Source organism: Micrasema longulum, unplaced genomic scaffold, assembly GCF_059751315.1.
Source record: "Micrasema longulum isolate JH-2025_06_02 unplaced genomic scaffold, ASM5975131v1 h1tg000112l, whole genome shotgun sequence".
NCBI classification, from domain to species: Eukaryota; Metazoa; Arthropoda; class Insecta; order Trichoptera; family Brachycentridae; genus Micrasema; species Micrasema longulum.
In genome coordinates, this window is record NW_028277318.1 from 180,504 (window position 1) to 203,542 (window position 23,039).

Sequence of the window (23,039 nt, forward strand, 5' to 3'; positions counted from 1 at the left end):
TATTTTTTACAAAGTATTCTACAATGTTTAAACATATTATATAATATGTTTAATACGACGAAAGTGGTTAATTCAAAGCGTTTAAGTATAAGGTTTTAATGCAGTTTTCTCATAGGTTTATTAAAGTATTATTTAAACATTAGCTATAACTATTTATAAGTTCTAAAATTACAATATTATATAACAAATTATTGAAATGTAATACAAAATAGTGACGTAGGCTTATCATAGCAACTTCTAATCATTTTATAGATAAATATTAGGTACCCAAAATTAGATAAGCAGTGGCCTTAGGTTGTAACTAATTCGTTTCGTAAATTCATTCGGATTGTATGAGAGGTAACGAGAGCGAAATATGGTTTAATTTGCGTTAGAACGAGACGGAAATATGACGAATGAACGAATTTACGAAGCGAAATTGTGACACAATAAGCCAGCTGAGCTACCATCATAATATATATACAAGTTGTATGAAAATTTCTGATTTTCTTAGTGGTAAATTTCGCCAAAGATTATAAAAATATTTAGTTAATAAATGTATTCAGATGTAATTCTTTGCCTATGAGGGTTTGATGAAACAGTTTAAAATATAAAGGAATCATGATGAGTTATTTATTTATTTTGCTTTTTAATAAACGTTATTAATTGTATTCCACGTAGCAATTATTGATTCCGAAATTGACAGTAACAAATTCGAAAAACCCCCGAAACCACATAGAATTTAAAAAAGAAAAACGCATTGGGTTATAACGACAAAACTGTTTTAACACCCATCATCATCATTCACTTTCCGCACCGAATGGTGCATAGGGCACTGCATTAGTACACCAACCGCAGCGAATCTTGATTTTTTTGTTACATGAAAGCCCCAATATCTCTGGGAAGTTACAAAGGTATATTATTCAACTAACTGTAAAGTAAAATAAAATTTTCTGTTCTTAAATAAATATATTTGCTTGAAAAAACTTTTTCAAATAAATGTTAAACGCCCTTAACGTCGGGAATTGAATCTGAGACCTATTACATGTTAGGCAAATGCTCCGACCATTTGGCCACGAGGCGGACCAAACTAAAAATAAACTAAACAAAAAATAAAAGATTTTGTGTTGTAATCTTCGAGGTTGTCAATGTAACCTCATACATGGCGTTAATTTAGCTAATTTATTTCCCTAATTTCTTATTAAAATTTACACTAAAGTACTCCGAATAACGTTGTCAAATAACTGGCCTTGAAAAAAGACACGCTTAGATAAAAAAATATATTCGTTCATGGAGAGAATAATTTAAAAGGAAAAAGATAAACAGTAAATATCATTCGGTATTTTACTTTGCCGGTAACCTTGTAAAATAGTTCCGAAAATGACAGCACTATTTTACTTGTTGACTTGTCAAATAACTCGACATTTTTTCAGCGTTTTTTTTTTTTAAATAAACGGCACTTAGTGCATTTTACTTATTAGTTACAAATACAATTAAATATACATACATGTAAGCATAAGTAATACAGAGCATTTAAAACAATATTATTAATAAACAAATTTTGAAAGTCTAAAAAAGATAAACCATATAAAATAATCAAATATTACCAGTTATAGTTTTTATCGATAAAAAAAAAGATAATTTGGTAATAAAACAATTTTGAGTAACATAAAAAAAAAAATATAAGTATTATTATTTAAAACTAATACTTAGGTAAATAGTAAATATTTATGAAAAAAAATATAAAATGATGTAAAAAAATTATGAAGAGAAATATTTTGTACTTATAAATTAATTCAAGAAAAGAAACGAAAAAAGAAAAAAAAATCACTAATAAAGAAGTTTAAAACAATTCTTAACAAATAGTTACCTAGAACTATTACCAATGAAATAAAGAAGAAGAGCCGTTCTGTATGTACTAAATTTCATGTTAAATGAGTCACCAACGTCCTGGTACTCATTGCCCAGAGAGTGAAGTCTTAAAGTCGTATTAAAACTTACCAGTTTTCAAAGTCTAACATATATTTTTAAATACCTCGTCAGCGTCGTAACTAAGGGTACGCCAGGGCAGGCCGAGCCTGCCCTGGAAGATTTTGTGCCTGCCCTAACCACTAGCCAGATCTAGCTCCTTATCAAAATATTCTTGCTAAATACTTTTATTATAAACTATTATCCTAATTGGATATGAAAATAATCTCATGAATTTATTAATGGAATCATCAATGACTTTATTTAACATTTCAGATACTACATAAATCGAATGGCTTTATTTATTTAATTTTTGGCTGTGAATAAAAATAGTTTGGCAGTATTCTTGAATATAAATTTCTTATAAATAAATCAAACTTGCGGAATGCTCTAAATATACACCAGGGCTGGTATTCGGAACCCTTTTGCTAGCGTAGAGAACCTTTTCTCTGTCTCTACGACCACGATATCGTTGAGAATACCAATCCTTCGTATTGATGAAAAATGCGGTTCTCATTGACAATGGTCATATTTTGAGCCTGCCTTTTTTTTTTAGATATATTTGGACCCCTCTATTTAGGTACTTAGAAAGAATCGTTTTTATTTGTCTTGGAAATAAGATGTTCGATCACTGATTTTGGTTTATCACCTTTATAAGTCCAATCACCATTGTTGCAAAGTCCAAGAACAATAGCGCGTGATAACTATTTTTTACGACAGTGTGGATATCTGTTAAGAATATTCCATCTTTCCTGCATTCTGCTTCAAGATTATGGCGTCGTAAACTAATAACTGGGCACTGAAATAACAAATGTTCGATACTCTGAGAAAAAATATCATCGCATGGACAAAAGCCATCATTCCTTATTTTAAACCTCTATAGGCAACTTGTCATAGCTCCGTGTCCGGTAAAAATTTTGGGTCGTTTCAAAAGTACTTTGGTAATGACGACGGAAGTTTGCTGGATCAGCCAGATTTGGGAATAGAATTTTAGTGATTTTACCTGTAGGAGATGCCTGCCCTGATTACAAAGTCTGCCTACTGCCATGTACCGCGTAAAGTTTTACAAACTAATATAAATTAATAAAAAAATGTTAGTCTTGATAAGGTTTTTATATTGTAATAAATTTTATGAGTGTCTAGCCTGTGCTAGTAAAACTAACTTTATTTTTAAAAATTGCCTCGCTTTGAAAAGGTAATGTATTAATAAATCGTGCTCATATTGTAAGTATCCATTCAGTATTCACGAACATAAAATTGTAAAATAATCGTGAAACAATGCTTACATTATGCAAGTGAAAATGCACATAACAATACCTTTATTTGCTTTACTTTATTTTATTACAACTTTACAGGGCGCGCAAAAAAATATTGGTCCGTGTCCGGGCGGATTATTAATACAGTCGCGTGTCCTATAGAATCAGAATCCTGGACGGGTGTTTTCGACTCGATGGCTGTACTCGAGTAAAAATCCTGAAATAGGAAATCGAGTGGAGAAAAGCCCGCCCCATAGTGCAGTGATTGGTGCATTTGACTACATGTTAGAGATACTAGGATCGATTCCTGGGAAGGCCGGCATAAAATATTTATTTTTAAAGGTGGTTTTACACTTAGTTTTTTCATTGTCCTTGAGCTGGTCCCTGAAGCGTAAGACTATCACCTTACATTCCTATAACAGATATTCGAGATACGCTGCATTTTATTTAACGATGTAGTCCCCTATGCACCATAGTGTGCGGATAAGGGTATGGTTATGATAATATAAACAGAGCGAATATCCTGTTAATGAGACGGGTACGTCTCAAAACCGGTAGAAATTAATACTGCCGTCATAAGAAAGAAGGACGCATCTAACATTTTTTTCGAAAATGAGTTAGATACATATTCGGAATAAGGAAACAATACGCATCTACTAGTACTTGAATTATCTTCCTAAAATAACCACAACCCTATTATTTTCTAGTACCTAGATTTAAATGCTCTTTTTACCTCGTGTAAGAAAACATTTTTATACCCAATTTTCCGTAGCTCTGAACTTCCTCATCACACGCTACCAACGCTTTTCTACACCTTGGAGAGTTTTCGGAATCGCACTGCAGGGTTCTGGTTCAATTTCTCATACAGAACTGTATCCTTCATTCGCCCGGACACACATACTATATCTAGTATATACCTTATCTTTTAAAACCTACATTTTGTATTAATTTATTTAATTTGATTTATTTTATGAAGGAACAATGACAGACAACAAGACATAAATACGTAAGATAGATACGGGATATGTAATGTTGCTAGACCTGTCACCTTCATAATAATTATTGTTCACAGTTTGCAATGTGTGAACGATTAATTTTTGGAAACCCGAAGAATCAGGTCGAAAAACATGTGAAAATGGAAGCCGCATTTTTTAATTAATTATCTCGTGACAAATTACTTTTTTTCTTTATTGAGAACGTAAACACTTGTAGTTACTAGTAGATAATGTGACAGATAATGATGTAAACAAATATAAATAGACGCAATGATGATTATTCGGTGTATAAATAGTTCGCGTGCGTTCAGACATTGCTATTCCCAGTTTACTTTTGTACGAACGTATGAAAATCACACCACTCACTTCCGATAAAATAGTTGTAACTTAAAAAATCTGATTTTGAGTTAAGTATCTATCTATCCACACTTCCATATACTCTTACTTATATTAAAAATGCAAAAGTGCATTTGTTTTTTTTTTTTTTTAGAAAAAGAAAATATTTGCGTTCTTATAATTTACGCAAATATTTAATTTTGAGGGCCATTTTCAACGAGTTGTAAATAACTCACTATTAGAAAATGGGAACCAAGTTGGGGTAGAGTGGGATTCGAACCACGGACCTTCGATCCGTGAGTCCGAGACACTAGCCACGGGACCACAACCCGATACAAGTTTGATTGTTTGTGTTTCTTTGACGTCTCAACGGAGCGACCGATTGACCTATTTGTTTGCATAAGGATAGCCGGAGAGGTGAGAAGTAAATAGGATACTTTTTTTTTTCATACAGAATTTAAAATAAACAATGAAATGACAACAATGCGCAACAATATTTGAAAATGAGTTGGCGGTAAGGTTAAATGTCAAAAATAATCAATTTGAAACTAATTCTTTGAATTTCTATAATTGACTTGCTTTATCTATTGTTAGTTTAGTTTGCTTTTCGTTTTCGTTTTGTAGTAGGATTTTAGATTTGTAGCCATAATAACCACGCTGCGTCCCATAGACTAACGGATTGTCCTATTTTTTTTATATAGTGATAGTTAGAGGACCGGCAATCGATTTAAGTTACTTTCTAAATCGAAAAAATATTAAATCGGGAAAATTTATATTGGGTAAAGACAAAACGAATTAATTACATACCTAATTTCTCCCTAATACCATGCAAGCGAAGCCGCGAGTAAAATCCAGTACATAATAAATTGTAGAAAGAAACTCTCATCTGCTAAAAAGTCGATACTATTATAGCTGTTTAACCGCTTGATGGCTTTAAGACACATTTACACTTATTTGAACGCGGCTTTTCTCAAACAATACCATATTTTATTTATGACAATCGAGACTACTGATTATAATTAAATCTTCAAAAACTATGCTTTGATATTTGGATATTTAATTTTATTTCCCTTCCTTCTACTTCTGGTGCCTTGTCAGTTCTTCTAAACATTGGCGATCATTGCAGCAAAAGTATCTCTGTTCTGCGCTACTGGAACAGGTCTTCAGCTCTCCTTATTGGATGTACTCGCCGTGATGATTCCTGAAGATGACGAGAGTGGTTTCCCGTTGCCTTCTTCGGTGTATTTTTCTGTCGTGGTTACCTTCCCTTATATGGTTGGCTTTGGTTTGGAGGCGCCAGAAACTCGCCTTTCATCCTCTCATTATCTGCTGTGTTCACACCGTTATGAGCGTAATCGCACTGCCCAAGGTTTGCGACGTGGACGCTAACGAGTTAGACTAGTCAGTAGTGTTGCCGATAGAATACAGATAGATCAGTATCCAGTCAGGAATTCGACTATGTTCGTCAACCAGTAATCAGCATGTATGAGTTGAGAATTAAAGTTCATGTCTTCTGCTATTTGGTCTGGCCTATACTTCTCTTTTAAATCGTAGTCAGTGCTATACAAGCTCCTGGCGTCACTGTGACCTGTAAAGATCTATTATTACGGGTTTCTGTGAATCAGTTCTCGCCCTTCAATCTCAGGTCTTTAAAGAGTCTGGGTACTGTGAGGAGGGCGAGAGTTCTTATTTTGCTAAATCTCCCCCTCCAAGCCCAGATCCATAAGGTATTAGGTACGGGGCGAGCTCTTTAAAATCCCCAGGTTTATCTCGGTCTGGTCTACCTCACATTTTATAATTAAGCCGTACTGATGAAGTTTCATATTTGTTTGTTTTTTAAAATAAGACTGTTCGAGTGAAGTAAAAATCTTGATGTTAGAGGAATGTCTGCTGGGTTTGGTGACTTGGTCCCCTCTCTTAGAGACAATTCCCGGCCAATGACCCAGTGTCAGAGTAGACGTGGGTAAGACCCTGTCACCGAGAGGATACGTATCACTTGATCATCACCAAAGTGACCGATTCTTTTAAATGGTTCAATTGAGTGAATGCATCTTTGGCTCGTTTGGCTCATTTAGGTCACCATAACTCCGCATCTTTCACATCTTCGAATCATTTGTATCCTCATATCTTCCGTGTCTTTCGTGTATCTAGTTCGTTTGGTTCTTTTGCTTGGTTGAGCCAAATATGTACGAGCGGTGAATGAAACAAATAATTCTAAACCTTTGGCTGGTTTATCAACATGATTTTCTTTATAGATTGTATAATATTGCAAACTTGTAGAAATTAGATAAATTATTTTATTTACAAAAAGAACGTTATACCCTAAGGCATTTTTATAAAACAAATATCAAACCTGAGTCTTTTTTGTATTAATAATAAGACCCAGACAAGTTAATTTTTCCTGCAGTTCAATAGCTATGTTTTTTTAAATGTAGTTATTCTTAGGGTCCTTTGCAAATTCACCGCACGTAATTTCCCAAATTACTGGGCGTTACTCTTATGCACCCAAAAGATATGCGCATCTATCCCGTTGTCTCCTGTTAAATCGGCTTTAAATTGGTCCGAACCATCACTACTAACTGAATTTGTATATGACCAGCATACTAAATTACGAAGTTTATGGCGAATTTTGCTTTCAAAGGATGACGCTATTTTTATTTACATTATAACAGTGGTTGAACAAATATAAAATGGCCGTGATTCCAGGTATTCCGCGGCATCTTCTTCAAATGGAATTCTGTTTATTGAAATCAAATTTTCTTCAAATAATGAAATGAATAATTGAGTATGACTATAATACGTTATTCTACTAATGATTTATTACGTATTCTTAATACGGCGATCGATAGATCGTTTTTCAGATATGACAATAATATGTTTTTAGATGTAATTTCGTATTTACAAGAGGAACGTAATAATTCAAATACTTAAAACCTATATTATATAATATTTTTAAAACCGAATAATATTTCAAAAAAATAAAACCATTCCATCCTCTTCAAACTTTCCTTTCTCATATCGGTTTTACACTTATCTGTGTTGAAATTACTGTTTGGGGTAATGTGAGTATAAGCAGTAAGCAATTTGTAACAAAAAAGCGTTATGCGCTTAATACTATGCCACTATGCGTACGCGCGCGTAGATTTTGAATCATGTATAGATTTTTGAGACATCATCTAGTTAGATTCTTACGAGAATCTGACGTGTTAAAAAGTGTCATGGCCGTATTGAAGATTTATAAAATAGTATTTAAAAGTGGGTAAAAAATCAGTGAAATCAGTGCAAGAAGTTCACTGTTTTTTTTTATTTGCTAAGACTAAGCCAAAATATATATATATTTATATATATATATATCGCATTATCAGCGCTATGATTTTTAAAAGTTTTGTTTTTCTGAAAAACTCCGCGTGTGACGTCAGAGGTTCTTCTCTGTCAGTTATTCCAATTGGTTCGTTTACGGTAAACAAACCGGATATCCTTCACAGCTCTCATATTATAGGTTGTTTCATATGAACCAGTGACGTCCTTATTAAAATATTTTTTTTTTTTTTTCGTACATTTTCTAAAAATTTTGAAGTACAATTTAATGCTCTAATTTTAACCGCGCGCAAGAAAACATTTTTAGTATCAAATTTCCCGTAGGGTTGAATTTTCTCGTTGGTTTTTATTGTCTACAAAAACATTTTCCAACCTCGATTTCGGGTATATATTTAAATTTTAAACATTTTATTTTATAGTAAAATATTTCGACTAATACAAGTGTAGGTTGTAAAGGTTGTATTATATAACCTACTTCCTTGTCTTTTCTACAGGAAATTTACTATATTGACATATAAATACTGATGTACACTGTATAGTGTATACTACGGTGAATTTTATGTGTAGTATGTCTTAACTTTAAGATTGAAAAATCATAAAAATGGATTAAAATATTTTATTTAAGTAGATGATAATTATGAAAAAAACAACTTTAAAAAATACCTTACTGCCTTCGAACGAAGAAGATATCCCTAGTTAGGTAGTTTAGATGACTCAACAGAAAAACATAACAATATGCATGTATACTTTTACTACCCAATGTATAAATAATTCAATGTAAATTGCTGTAACAAATATGCACAAATGTAACAATTAAATAAAATCTATAATAATGTATAAACTTATGTGTATGTATATGTATGTGCCTATGTATGTGTATGTGTGTATGTATGCATATGCATGTGTATGTATGTGTGTATGTTTTAATATGTAAATTTATTTATAAAAAAAATATGTACCCATATACCTATGTTGGTACATTTCCTTAAATTGACTTATTATTGTATCTATTAGTTATTCTTATGTTATCTTTTAATTTTAACTAAATGTATATACTCATGTTTTACAGCTGCTCTCAAATGTATTTCTAATATATGTAAAAGCCCGTAGGGCGTGTAAATTAAATTAAATTAAATGAAATTAAATGAATTAAATTAAATTAAAATAAATCCCATGTTTTACAATGGCGAAAGAGATAGTGACAGTGTATTTTAATATTTATATGTCGGTGAAGTGAGTGCCTGAAAAATAAACAGGTATTTTAAAAAGTCAGTAAGTGGTTATATGATATAGTATACCAATTTTACTCACATTAGTCGAATGCATATAAGTTTTGCTATGAAGTTCGACTCTGTGTAATCTCCTTATGAATGATTTGATTGCGCGTTAAGCGGCTGTCATTTGTTACTGCAGGAATAGTAATCGATTTTCTTCTCAAAGTCGTCCGCGTTGGAATAATTCGATGTGTGGTACAAACGATATATGTGTTAATCAAATACAGTCTGCTTCCCAATCACCGAGAGAACGACCAATTGTTTCTTTGATCACTTTTCCGCCGTTCATTGTATCCTGCGTCTGGTATTAATGTGTTTTAATAGCTGTTTCGGGACTTCAAATGACTCCAAAGTAAACAGTTTCCAATATATTTGTAACTCTTCCAGTGTAAACTGTGACAGGTATGGGTTGTTCGAACATATTCACGTACACTTTGACGTGTTTCTTTAGCTACTAGTTTGAAATAAAATAGGAAATGACTCAGTAAAATCGTCATTTTTACAACCCTATGATTGTTTATTATTAATTTATTTGTGCCCAGATGGATTAAGAATGTGTAAAACTAGAACTTTGTGTGTGTAAAACTAGAATACAAGTATTTGCAGTGTTGAACTTAAGGAACTGATCAAATGTGTAGAAATTCACAAAATTCATAAAAGTGCTAATCTCTCGAAAACTAAGGTTCATATCACACTGCAATGTCGCGTAATTATCAATGGAATTATTTGGAAGAGGATCCTAAGAAGCATTCCGCCAATATGCTATTTACTATTTTAATCGACTAAAAATACCGCTAAAGTGTCAGAAAAACTATCAATATTTCTAGTAAAAATAGCAATAATTTTAAATTAACTGCAATAGAGAATTATCACTGTTTTTAAAAACATTTTTAATGTAAAAAAGGTCTATGAAATACTGTTTAGAGTTTTTTGCCACTTATTACTACTTATTATTTTTTGCTAATATTTAACATTTGTTATTTCGAATTCCTACAAAAACAGTCATTGCATTGGCCACGCCCCTAATACGTCACGATTCATGGTCATTTTTAACTTTGTTCCAAACATTTCTAATTTTTCTAAATTTATTTAATATATTTTTATCGGTATTCGTAGTACGTGATATGTCCCTATTAGTCCATAGAACGAATTTACTGTAGTAAAATAGTTTTATTACATAAACACGTAAAGGTGGTTAAACACTGTAATATTTCATTGTTCCTGGGCCGCGATTATGAACGGCTACTTCACCGGTATATACTGAGACGGTATAAACTAATATCGATAATTATGTATTAAAAAGAGTGTATATTTGTATAAAAATTCAAAGTATCCTCGTCGATACCTGGTTATTGAACATGTTTGGAGAAAAAAGTTGTAAACATATTCTATTTTTCATACAGAAATCTTAATTTTACTTTGTAGATAAAATTGAAAATAAATTTTAACTTCCCATCCGAATACGTACCCTGGACTGGCACCTGAAACGTTAGACGGATTAACTTACCTTTCGTGCATAAAAACGATTTAGATAATTACTCTGCAATTGGAATACCAATACATCGCCCTATGCACCACTATGTGCGGATGGGAAAATTATGATTATTATTGTTACATATTAAAACATAAATAAATAGTTGAAATGTTTTAATATGATCGGATACGGCTGGTGAAATTTAAAACTAGATATAGAGAAATAATGTTTACTAAAAATTACAAAATTTAATTAATCTTAGAGTAGGCATCTAACTGGTATCAGAAACTGCACATATTCCATCTAAATGTGAAGGAATTTCTACTCTTAAATTTACGGCCTCAATAAATTTTTAACATCATCATATATTTTATTGCAGAAATAACTGAAGAGAGAAGCGATTAATATTTAACGATGCAAAAAAACGAATTCATATACATATATATTAAATTGTGCCAATATAATATGAAAACTGTTTTCAAACGGAAATCACAAGGCAGTTTGTTTTTTTGGCCTATGGTAAATAGAATATAGAATATTTTACTAGTAAGTAGTCATTTTAATAAACATTCATTTAAAAGAATTTCGTTTTTAAGGATCTTAATAGGTTTTGATTTAAATCAGTAATTTGCAAAACAAGTTCGATTTTATTGCTACTTAATTCGCGAAAGCTAAATGAATACACATAATTCATACTGTTATGTGGATAGACATATTTATTTTAATTGTAATTGTATACACCAAAGAAGCTTAGAAAGATGGATTAAAAGTTTTGGTAAAAGGAAAATAGAGAAAATATTTTTAAAAGAAGTGTAATAATGGAAAGAAGTATATTAAAATAACAATATAAAAATTATTACAGGCGGATAATATGTAGACCATTTTTAATATCCTGCGAATCATTTTCGCATTGACATAAAATTTGTCGGTTTTATTTTATTTTGTTTTTTGTGTTAATACATTTTATCATATTTGATTTTTTTTTGACAAAAACTTTGCCCAGCTAACAAAGGTACAAGGGTAATTACATAAACAGACAAATAAAATAAAAACTACTAGTATACACTTATTCATACATAATTAATGTAACAATAAGTAGCAACTTCACGATTGCTACTTATTTTAAATTTTTTAAATATTAGATTTTTAATATTTTATTTTCACCATCTAGTAAGAATCTCCTAACCGCGGCATGCATCAACCTCTCTGACTCCCGACGACCAATGTCATGAAAGAGCAAGGTCAACACTTTCTTCAACTTGACAACACTCCCGCTGTTCCATAATTCTGGCAAAAAAAATTAGACGTTCTTGCCAACGTAATATGTAGTATTAGCTCGATGCCAGAACAGTGTTGACCCCATCTCTTAGTATCAGATCCCTATGGGAGAATCTTGTATTATGGTTGTGGTTGACGGTTTGGAATTTGTCTCTATGTTTTGTGTGTAACCACTGTCGTTCTCAATATATACCGTTGAATAATATTAAGTACTCTGAATATTAAGTACTCTGAATGAAAAAAATATTTTATTTTATTTATTGTACCGTATACTTCTGTTTGAATTCTTTTTGTTATCTTATAATAGAGTTGTAATTTTTGTATAATTTGATAAAATCACATATGTATTTACCATGGAAGAAAAAAGTCTTGACCAAACATAGAAATCTCCTAGTTATTCAGGACTTGAAAGAAAAAACCTATGTAGGTAAACGACAAAATCTGTAAAATAAAAGAAAATAAAATATTTAAACAAAAAATTTTGACAAATCTAAAACCGATAATTGTAATGAGTAAATATTCAATTATTAGATAGGTAATAAGATAAAAAATTTATTAATTTAAAAATTTCTGGTTTCGAACGATAATAGTTTAGGTTTAGAATTAAATAAAAAGGAATTTTATTTCCTCAATGTTATGAAAAATAGGATCAATAAATAAGGCAGTAAATAATGTATTTTATAAAAATATTTTAAAAACGTATATTTATTTGTTTATTTACTGCCCCATAAGAAATAATCCGATTACGTCAAATCACAGTATCGCGGTGGCCAATTATCAGGACCATTATAGACGCCAAACACGTCGCTCATTAAATTCATGGTTGCACGAATAGCCCTATGTGTTTGGTGAACTAAACACTCATTTTTAAAGTAATTTTTGACAATTTGCAAGCTGCGTTTGAGTGTAAGACATTCCATAATTAACTTGAGTATTGTTACAAAGCACAAATTAAAAAAAAAAACTCTATCAATTAATTTGACAACAGACTATTGCGTCAAAAACACCAGTTACTTATACACTCCTGTCATATTTTTTCCTTTTTGAAGCAATATAATTAAGTAATTGGCCAAACTTTTATCTTAAATTGGTATTATGTGCAAACCTGTTATTGGTTCTGTGAGTGTAATATTTTAAAAGGAACAACATAAGGCGTTCCATCCTCTCTCCTTACCCTTGCGGTAAAACGTCGTGATGGTCTGTTTTGTTTGTTTAATATTTTAATATCAGTTGTTGTCAAACTGCTTCCAAAATGAAATATAAAGAAACAATGTTTTTATCAGTTAGATGCTACATATTATTATAGCAGAAACTTTATGATAACCTCTAATATTTCGTGGCAATCGTTCTTCTTTCAATTAACATTATCGCCATCTGATTATTGAATATCATTAATTATAAACAGAGGATTATTCCGTTATACGCCGGTGTCCTCAACCATTGACGATCTCAAAATATCTCACGTTGCAAAGAAAATAATCTCGACGTTAAAATTCACTTAATGCGAGAAATATTTAATAATTACACATACGAATATCAATAATTTTCCTTTGAGTTTCATGGAAAGTGTGTACCTAGTACCTACATATTATCCATCTTTATATATATAATTCCTCTGTACGTGTGATGTCACCGAACTCCTCCTAAACGGCTAAACCGATTTACGTGTGGTTTTCAGAGAAATATAGATCTTTGCGCTGTGCGTGTTCGTAGATATTCAAATCTTCAATCCAATATGTAAAAAAGAAGTAAGGAACATAAATGTTTTATTCATCGATCTACCAGGGTTGCATTCGAGGAGAATGCATTTACAAAAAAATGGAAAGATGTTGTTTTTTTGTGTATAAAAAAGTTTGATTTTGAATGTTTACAAACAGCATTTGTTTTTTGTGGATCTCAATCAGATTCTTTCCTTAAATTCCTTATAATTTCTACCCATTTATTTCTATTTATTAGATTTTTGGTAACACTAAAATAATATTAAATTCAATCAATTTAAAAAGATCGTATTCCTTACAGAAGTACACCACTTTGTTAGTGAGACGACCGAAGTTTGACGTTTGCAAAAAGAATGCCATATTTGAAAAAATATTTAATTTATGTTTTGGAATTCAACCATAAATAAGTATCTAGGTACCTACTTAAATTCATTTTGGAATTTAATCACAAACAAGTACCTAGGTACCTACTTTTCAATGAAGAGTCTTTTTCCGAGGTAATAAATAGCAGGCAAGCCAACGTTCGGGCAGGACAACGTCTGTCGGGTCCGCTATTATCATACATATTACAGTTGGCCAACACTCAGGTAATTATAGAAAACACTTTCTAAGACTATATTTAAAGAGATTATGTGTTTGGCCAGGAAACAATTTACAGAAAAATATTCTCTACATTCTGTGATTTATCTGAATACATGTATAAAAAACGGTAAAAACATGAAATGTGTGCGTTAGTATTTTCAGTTTAATTTTCTTTGAAATAAAAATATTCTGCACTTTTCTCCAATAATATGAGGTACAAAGGTACCAGCTACCTAATGTGAATATAACAGTTTTTTAGTTAAGTGTTCAATTAATTTGCTTTTTAAATTGTTGGATATAAAGAAATGAAAATATTACAAAAAAACGAGGAATAAAAAAAATGTATAGGATACGCTACACCGATATGCTCTAGGTCTTTTTAAAATCATCAAATTGCGTTTTTAGCTAAACAATTGTTATAATGTGGAATGGGTCATGGGGTCTACCACAAGCTCTGAATTCGGGCAAAGAAATTTCAGGTTTCTGGGCCCTAAAATATTCAATCTGTTCCCCAAACATTGCAAAACCATGACCCGGATTCAATTTAATAAATTTGCAAACAAATGGTTACTGGGTTTAGGTCGAGAAAAATCGGAAAATTTACTCAAAATACATTCTTAAATAATAAATTAATAATGTATAACTGTATAGTAAATTAACTAGTAGGTAGTAATGCTATTGTTTATTATTGTATAAAAATGTCTGCCTTAAAACAGGTTGTACCTAGTTAGGCAGACTAGACATGATCCAGAGATATCTATTACCTAAGTGTGTATGTAGTAGATAAAGTAATTGTTATTTTTGTTAATAAACTATTATTATTATTCTTATTAATATTATCGAAAAACAAACTCGTAAAATATTAGATGTTGAAAAATATTAACATTTAGGTACTAAAAAAGTGTTGTTATGATATACTGAACTATTTCGATTTCTTGGCAATTTTTAATAGATTTCGTAATCGCAATGATAGGTCAAAAGCCATGTAGATGCATAGACTTCCATATTACCTTCTCTAAAATGTTCTTCATCTCTTTTGTAATATGTAAATATCGCAATATTAGAAAATCGGAATCAAATTGTGGTAAAGCGGGGTTTTAGCTTTTGAACTCTGATCCATGAGTCTGCGACTCTACCACAGGACAACAAGCTGGTTCCACCAGCTTAAAGGGCCGTTTACATGTGGACAATACAATAGATGTGAGAATATCGTCCTGTTCCAACTCCGTGAACAGCCTCGAACGCGCAAGACAGAACGCTGGGACAATACGAAACGCTGGCCGCAGTTCACACGTGAGCGCTGCGAAAATAAATACACGACGGCATTTGTTACGAGCGAATTTACGACTAATATGATTAATTTTATACCAAGACGTATAGAAATAACCTATATAGCGCCATTTTCAGTTTCGCATTTCATGCTATAGGGCTTCGTTTTTGCACGTTTCATGTTTACCGAATTTAGTGCGCTGGTTGCGTAGAGGTAAAATAACTTTTCCTCTTGCCGTAGATGCAGCTGATCTAAGCGTAAGAAGTCTGTCAGCTAGTTCACCTGGAATGCATAATTCCTTTAGATATTCCGGAGCAGAGTTGTGCCGTGGCATACATAAGCCAACAGAGTTGTGGAAAACGTAGCCAGTGTAATTCCCGAAAACCCCGATATTTCAGAAAAATATTTTGTCCTACAAATTGCTATTTACACGTAGACAATGGTCGAGTCCTGGGTCCTGGTACAAAACAATATTGTATTGTCTACGTGTAAACGGGCTCTAAATGAGTAAATATCCAGAAGCTGTGTATGGATGGTGGATTTGTTTCTTACATCTGGTCGCTGGCAAATCAAGGAAAATAAAGACAAAACTCCCGAACCCATCCCGAAGGAGAGCCAGGATATTGCATTATTGTGAAAAATACAGCATTCGTTTTGGTAAGGATCGGTTCCAAGAAATGCACTTATTGTTCCACAATTTCCGTTGAAAAAAGGAACGGCAGAAAATACTTATCTGATTTGGGATATCCATCATTTATAATTCAATTTACCGATTAAAATTTATTTTAAAACTCATCTAGGCATAATAATTACGGAAGATTTTATAACTGCATTTAAAAGTAAGCGGTCAACCGTGAAGGATAAATTATAAACATTTGATAAAGTATAAACACTTTATTAACAAATAAATAGTGAAAAAACACTCGAGAGGTGAAAAGTAAAATAATATATGTACTTATTTTTCACCCAGAATAAAAAAAGTACAATAAAAAAATATATATTGTATCAATAACGAGCAACATTATTTGAAAATGAGTATCAAAATGAGATGTCAAAAATAATCAATTTAAAACTGATTCTTTACATTTCTATAATTGACTTTATCCATGGGTTAGTTTGGTTTGATTTTCGTTTCGATTTTGTAGTAGGATTTTTGATTTGTGAACAGAATAACGATGCTTCGTCGCTGTAGACTAACGAATCGTCGTATTTTTTTATAGCAATAGATGATAGAGGAACCGTAATCGATACAAATTACTTTCTATCCCGAAAAAAATATATCATTCCAACGGAAAAATTCTTATTGCTGAACGAGAAAATGAGAAAACGAATTAATTACCCAATTCATTTCTCCCTAATGCCACGCGAGCGAAGCCGCGGGTAAAAGCTAGTATTATTTTAAATTAGTAATAATTACAGCCTCAATGAGTTTTTTATTAGGATTGAATGAGAAAATTAGTTTTGTTATCATGTCGCATGGATGTGTTCTTTTCATGGAAATAAGTTAATATTATTGACTTGAAAATTAACCAATCCCTTTATTTTTAAAGCAAGTGAGCTATGAAAAAGTATAAAAAAGATGATAAGTTTATTTAAATATCTATGTATTTACAGGACTCATTGATTTTGATACACTTTTATGAGCTGTATTAAATGTCAATATGAAGTAAAAATACTAAATGCAAGCATATAAATTATACATATAAAAACCAAATTGATTACAATTTTTAAAAATCTTAATCTTTGCCGAGCAAGACCCAATTTTAATAACGTAAGTGGATTGTGCCTTTTTTTTTTGACTGATAAAAGTACTATTTATTTTTACATAGTTATTCTAGTCTAGAGAGAAATCTAAAATCTGCTAGGTATGTAGGTATTACAGTCAAGTAACTGTTGAAAATTTGATGAGCGCTTATGTAAATTTTAGTTTTGTGGGACGGAAAAACGCAAAGAAGATTACTGGTACATAAAATAGGTTTTAGGTAGAACACGGTACGTTTTTATAACATATTTACGTTGAACTGCTGTGGTTTAATTAATGTCAATTGCATCACAATGGAAGCGATATTTTGACAGACGTGACGCGACTCGACGGTAGAGTAAATAAAACAATGTTTTTTTTTTTAACTAAACATTTATTTATAAAGTGACGTAATGTTTTTCATGAATTTAAACGTAAACTCACACTGGAACTGACTTAAAAAAAAATTAATCTAAAATGAAATAAACCACAAGTAAAACAATACACTCAATGGATAAAAATAAGTATCGTTCGATGCGGGTACTTAATTTGATCGAATATTAATATAATTCTAATTATTTGCTCGATTAACGGAATATTTTGAAATAAAGTTCTTATAATTTAGGTATATTGTAAGTATTTAACGAATGAAATGGTCATCGCGTCTGCTTACCACGCAAGAGGTCTCGGGTTCGATTTACAACATGGTTGATATTAAATATTTATTTAAAATTCTGTTTTCACACTAAAATATTTCATGAGCTGTAAGACTAATCAACTTATCTTATGTAACAAAATGATTAAGATACGCTGCGATTGGTGTACCAATGCAGTGCCCTAGGCACCATTAGGAGCGGAAAGGGAATGTGATGATAATATAACGAGATTAGTCAATGAAAATGGGCGGAATTACATGAATTTCACGCGCAATTTTATCAAAACAATAAATCGGAATGCCGTTTGTTTTTTATCTGTGGAATTATTTTCAGTTCGCTACCACTGCTATATATATACTCCGAGGTTATTGTTACAAAGTAGGCCAGTGGGCTAGTGACCTCTCCCGAACACGGAGTCACGTCTTATTTTTTGTTTCTGTAGTAGAGAACATCAGAGTTCGATCTCGCTTCATACCACAGGGTACCGCCTAACCGCCTAACCGTCATCACTAGGGGGTACCCAACCTACAAACTAGTACCTACTCATATATAATTTGATTTCTTTTATTTTCAAGGCTAAGAGGCAATTTGGCTCCCTTTCGGGCAGGTTTCAAAACAACAAAAAAACGATGATTTCCTAGAAATAACATAAATTTTGAAGGTGAAATCAGGTAAAAATTTAAAAATAAATTGAATGATAACTAAGCATTCATATGGATTAGGACTACGCAATCCAATGGATAAAAACGGTGTTTTCTCAAGTGCATAATGCACTGGCAAATGTATCGCTACTGTGACAAGTGTCTGCAAATAGCCGATTACGAAGTTTCTAATTCAATCCTTACTATTCCGAATGATTTTTTTCTGGGAAAAATAATTAAAATGAGTGTATTTATTAAATCGAGGAGCAAAAGTGTTCATTTTAGGTGTTTTGCAATATCCTTCCAGTGATCTAATGTCTCCATTTGGATGACATAACTTTTAATTTTAGTGATCTATTTGGTATGGATTTAGTTGATTTTGATAACAATTTTTATTCAATTTTATTATATTTACTGCCAATAAAATACCTATCTAATTTTTGTGAAAAATCGTCATGATTGCAGAACAACGACGCATGTGATTTTCTTCAGTTTTAAAAGAGTACTGTTTAAATATTTTTTTATTTTAATTAAACTTTTGCAAAAGTATCATTTGATACTTAGGTTTATATAGAGACCGGATTATATGCAACATATAAAGGCAGAAATATGCATAAAAATGCTTAAAATATGCAAGTTAAATGTGGAAATATGGAACATAAAATATTAAAAAAATACGGTTATTATTTATTTATTAGGAAAAGCTTTAACAATCATTGTTTTTATTTAAATTATAATGTATTTTTCTGAATTTTCTGTTTGGCGGTTGTGCCTTTTATCAATATTTTTTTTTTATAAATTGAGAATGAACGTTCCACGTCCACCGAGGTCACCGGACAGTACTTGAACTGAGGTGCTATATTAGCGCATATTGTCTTAACATAACGTTTCGAAGCAAGGGTTTTAAAATAATATTATTTCAAAATACAAAAAATGCACAATACTGCATTTCCATGAGTTAGCAAACTCGTTCATGTTGATTTGTAAAATATTTTCGAAATTTATTCGGGAATGTCTCTGTTAATTCGGAGTTCAGTTTAGGTTCATATGAGACGTGCGTTTCTTTCTTCAGGTCGGCTTCAACTATTACATCTGTAAAAATATCGCATCAGCATGTTTTCAATAAAATATGCTAAAAACTGTAAGAATAGCCAAAACACGCTAACTCATATGCATACCGTAATCTAGTTGTGTATATATATATATTTTTAAACCAGGAATAAAAAAAATTCAGTATCTATATATTTAAAAATGAATCGCCATGTTGTGTCTCGCAAAAAATCGAAAATGGCTCGACAGGTTTTTTGCATTTTTTTTTTATTTACGTCCTCAAGGTTTAAAAATAATAACATCTTCAATATAGTGAGTAGGAAAAAAGTTAAAAGCATATTTGTGTTATCATCGATTTTCCAGGGTTGCATTCGTCTAAAATGCATATTTAAAAAATTTGGAGGATGTTGTTTTTTTGTTTATTAAAAAAGTTTGTATTGTAACGTTTATAAACAACAATTATTTTTAATGGATACTAAATTGAATAATTTCCTTACAATTTCTTAATTTTTACATATTAAGTTATGTTTGATGGATTTTTAGTAATGCCTTAATAATTTTAACTGACTTTTGATACATTTTTGAATAACGGATTCTTACACAAAATGCATCACTGTTTGTTTGCAGACAGAGCATACTTTGACGTTTGTGGAATTCAACCATAAACAAGTACCTACTTAAATTCAATATTAGAATATTAATAATTTTTAGTTTTGGAATTCAATCATACACAAGCATCTAGGTACCTACTTATCAATGAAAAGTCTTTTTCCTATTATCCGGATAGTTTTTGCACGTTTTTACTACACAATCAGGCATTTTTCTTTTCAGTAGTGATTTTTGCATGATTTTGATTTGAGCGCGACGAATCCTCTTAGTTAATCACATGAAGAGATACGACGAAAAACTAACCCTTATTACGAATAAAAAAATAGCTCAAAAAAGGCAAAAATAAATAACGTGTGTAATTATTTACGAAAAAAATGTTTGTTCAACCAGCTAATAGCAGGTAAACAACGTTCGGGCAAGACAATGTCTGTCGGGTCCGCTAGTCAAATATAAAAGTAAGTCAATGTCGCATTTTTAGCACATCTGTCGTTGTTCTATGATCACAGCGAAATATTAAAAAAAAAACACAAATATGAAGAAAAAAACACCTACTGCATTTCAAGCATGATTGTTTTTACCACTGCAAAATTATTTTGATAATTTAGGCAATTAGTGAAGAAAACATTTTGTTGTTAAAATAATAAGATTTTTTAACCTCTTAGAATCTAATTTACGTAAGGTTGTCTTTCATTAGTAAATTTACAACGGTGCCACACCTTATTCACGGTGTTTGCAACAAGAATAATGAAATTGTTTTATTAATGGCAATTCTTTTGTTCCGTTTTGCATAAAAAATATTTAAACCGTGAAAGAACAGATTGTTGTTTTTTATCACCTGCCCAAGTTTACAGAAAAAAAACATTATTCTATAACTTTAAACAAAGCTCGCGACGATTGACGTACCTAAAACATAATAAAAAGAGGATATATGGAATAAATTTATAACGTGTTTTATGGTTTTCATGAACAATCGCAGTTTAGGTCAAGAATACGACATCCATAAATAATGTAATAAAACTCTATAGCGGGTATTCAATGTTTTGAAATTAGCCGTAAATGTGTGATATCTACATAACTTCTAAATGGAAAAAAATCAATCTTCATGGCAGAAAACTGTTTAAATCAGGTTCAAAGTTTCAGTATAAAGTTATTTTACTTAGTATTCAAAGTAGAAATCGTTCCCTCATATGCGCCCAGTAATCCAATCCAATCGCAGTGTATAATTAATTATTATGTGTAATATACATGATGTAAGATGATCGATCCTACGCTTTAGGCGTCTGTCCATCAGGGAAGTTTAAACTCCAACTACGGGGCGCGAACCTAACGCGGAAGGTCGTACTGACCTTTGGCATCTGTGAGAGAAGCCTATAGGTGTAGCAGGGGCGAATCGTCCATATAAGTGATTATGCGCAGCTGACCATTATATTTGACTATCGATAATAATGTTTTATAATAACTTTATTTATGGGAGAATAAATAACACAACATTTTTTTATGAGTAATCACCGCCACCGTTTATATATTTCTAGAAACATAAATAAAAATATTGATAAAGCACACCCAGCGCCACTTCGTTCCCAGTGAATGCAGAAATTAGCCGATTATTCAAGCTTATTGGTCCATACAAAAATGTAAGCAGTATTCAACATTTTAAAATCCAGTTACTTTTATTTCCTCCTTAAGTAAGCTTGCAGATTACAAATATTATGTGAAGATTCTTCTTACTACAACAGAGATGAAGAACATTTAAGAAAAGGTAATATAGAACTCTAGGCATCTACAGGGCTTATGACCTGTCAATGGCTGGTTTAAGTGGCCACTTTACACACTGTGTAACATTCACCATTTTGACCATGTTTGAACATCCATATTTCTTCAGTTCTTCCATTTGTTGATTTTTATTTTATTATTTATTTTATTTAGTTCTATGATTAACAAAGTCTAATATATATTTACAACACAAGTGAAGTTAAAGAGCTGAAACCTTTATTGTTGACTGAATTATTTTACATACTAAAACAACTTTTCAATTTTTAAACTTTTTCTTGGACCAGTTGGTTTCATTACAATATTTGAGTTTGTCCAAATGTTTGTAGACAAAAGACTGGATTTCGTTTTTCATTTTTTTTTGCACCACAACAGGCCAGGAGGCCCAATTACAGTTGTGAATTACATTACAGAACAACCAGGCTTGAGAAAAATCACATTTTTAATTTTTGTGTTCTCACCGGAAATCGAACCCGGAACCTTCCGTGCGTGAGTCAAGCGTCTTAACCACTACACCACGGAGGCCGCCAATCGAGTCATTAAGATTAATAAATTACAACAGGGATGAAGAATACCTTATATAAGGGAATATGGAAATTACATGGCTTATGACCTGCCATTGGCTGGTTTGTGGCCACTTTACACACTGTAACATTCAATATTCCCTTATTTAAGGTATTCTCCATCCCTGTTGTAATTTGTTAATCTTAATGACTCCCGAGGGGGTGAAATTTAGTCTTTTGTCGACGAACATTAGGACAAACTCAAATATTGTACTTATATGTAGGTACAAATTTATAATCATTTTTGTACGCTACTAGGGTGTAGACGTGTTCTATATTTTATTGAGTATTCATTCCTCTTTTGGAATATCATTTATAGGAACGCTATTAATTTAACTCATATAACAAGTGGACCACAGCGAACCACGTTTTCACTCTCAAGTCGAAGGTAAAGGTTCGGATTCCGCATAGTACACTCGGGCAGCCGGACGCGGTGGACGATTAAAATATTTTCGTAGAAAAGATGCGGAGTATGTAACATATGACTGGTTCTCCTCTCGCGGATGGCATTCTGATCACGTCATCGCGGCATCACACGTCACCAGCCGGAGGGCTATCAGA

General features: G+C 31.7%; 1 protein-coding gene across 1 annotated transcript in view; it reads left to right on the forward strand.

Moving 5' to 3' along the window:
• Positions 1-23,039, forward strand: part of E23 (ABC transporter G family member E23) — a 144,007-nt gene that overhangs the window by 1,663 nt on the left and 119,305 nt on the right. The window lies entirely within an intron of this gene.